The 1,271-nt window shown below is 47.6% G+C and overlaps 3 non-coding genes across 3 annotated transcripts; all 3 read right to left on the bottom strand.

The window, feature by feature from the left end:
- Positions 1 to 720: 720 nt before the first annotated feature.
- On the bottom strand, positions 721 to 793 carry Pmar_PMAR004972. Its single transcript has one exon. It is a non-coding gene; the product is annotated as a tRNA-Arg (tRNA).
- Positions 794 to 901: 108 nt separating this feature from the next.
- Positions 902 to 973, bottom strand: Pmar_PMAR004971. Its single transcript has one exon. It is a non-coding gene; the product is annotated as a tRNA-Cys (tRNA).
- A 120-nt stretch (positions 974 to 1,093) lies between these two features.
- On the bottom strand, positions 1,094 to 1,166 carry Pmar_PMAR004970. Its single transcript has one exon. It is a non-coding gene; the product is annotated as a tRNA-Arg (tRNA).
- Positions 1,167 to 1,271: the final 105 nt, after the last annotated feature.

Here is a 1,271-nt window from a genome sequence, read left to right as displayed (position 1 = left end):
GAGACAGAGACGCACAGAACCCAGGTCTCATGATGAGACTAACATCCTGCCGGGATGATCCCGGCAGGGCTACTACTCGAGACCACCTCGAGAGTCACGACAGCTTCCGCTTGTCGTTCTTTACCCCACCATCCGGCCACTGAGGGAGTGACTCAATCATGGTGTCGACCATGTGATATTGTTATCAACAATTCGTTGACGTCCCAATGGTTCGGACCCTACGCCATAGGTCGGTGCTGTAAGCCCAGCCTATATTTGACCTGCCACTTCAGGGCGACACATGACTGGGCCACGTTGGTTCCCTACCAAGTCCCAGTCAGTGCTTAAAACACAACATATTAAGTGAAACCGCACAATGATGGAAAAATTAGTCTTAAACCTGCCACTTCATACACGATATTCGATGAACCTGAAGAAAAGAAGCAATGGGATGAAAGGAAAGAACCAAGAAGACTGAAAGGAAGAAAAAAAAGAGGAAAAAAATATAAACACCGTCACACCCAAGATAGCTCGTCTGATGCCTAACTAAGAGTGCTTGAGGGTTTCCAACAGGAATTCTCAAGCACTCCGGGGGAACTTTCTCTGTTCTTGGGTGTGTGGTCCGAAGGTGATCAGACTGGATCACTGCTTTAGCAACGACTTGACGTCTTACTTTTCTCTTGAAATTCCGTCATCTGTCTTTCGGCTATCCGTGAACTTGCTCTCTTGGGAGACCTTCACTACCCTACCCGAGGATCGAACTCGGAATCTCCACCTTAGGAGGGTGGCGCCTTATCCATTGGGCCAGCAGGGCGATGATTCAACTTCGGATCATATTGATGTCTGTGACTGTTTCGCCGATTACATGAGTGATTACTCTACCTCTCGAAAATTCCTTGATGAAAATTTTGCGAAAGTTCAAACGGCACGCCCGGATTTGAACCGAGGACCTGCTGATCTGCAGTCAGCCGCTCTACCACTGAGCTACACACCCATGCACACAATTTGACTAGTCCTCCATTTGACCTATTTTCATTCAAAATTGCACTCCTCACTGTGTCGTTTACAGCCAGCTCAATCGAGTCGTCCTCTAATGATTCTCACTAAACTTATCTACCCTACCCGAGGATCGAACTCGGATTCTCTAGCTTAGGAGGGTGGCGCCTTATCCATTGGGCCAGCAGGGCGATGATTCAACTTCCGATCATGTTGATGTCTGTGGCTGTTCCGCCGATTACATGAGTGATTACTCTACCTCTCGAAAATTCCTTGATGAAAATTTTGCGAAAGTT

Source organism: Perkinsus marinus, assembly GCF_000006405.1.
Source record: "Perkinsus marinus ATCC 50983 genomic scaffold scf_1104296942090, whole genome shotgun sequence".
Lineage (NCBI taxonomy): Eukaryota > Perkinsozoa > Perkinsida > Perkinsidae > Perkinsus > Perkinsus marinus.
This window is presented reverse-complemented; position numbering and strand designations above follow the sequence as displayed.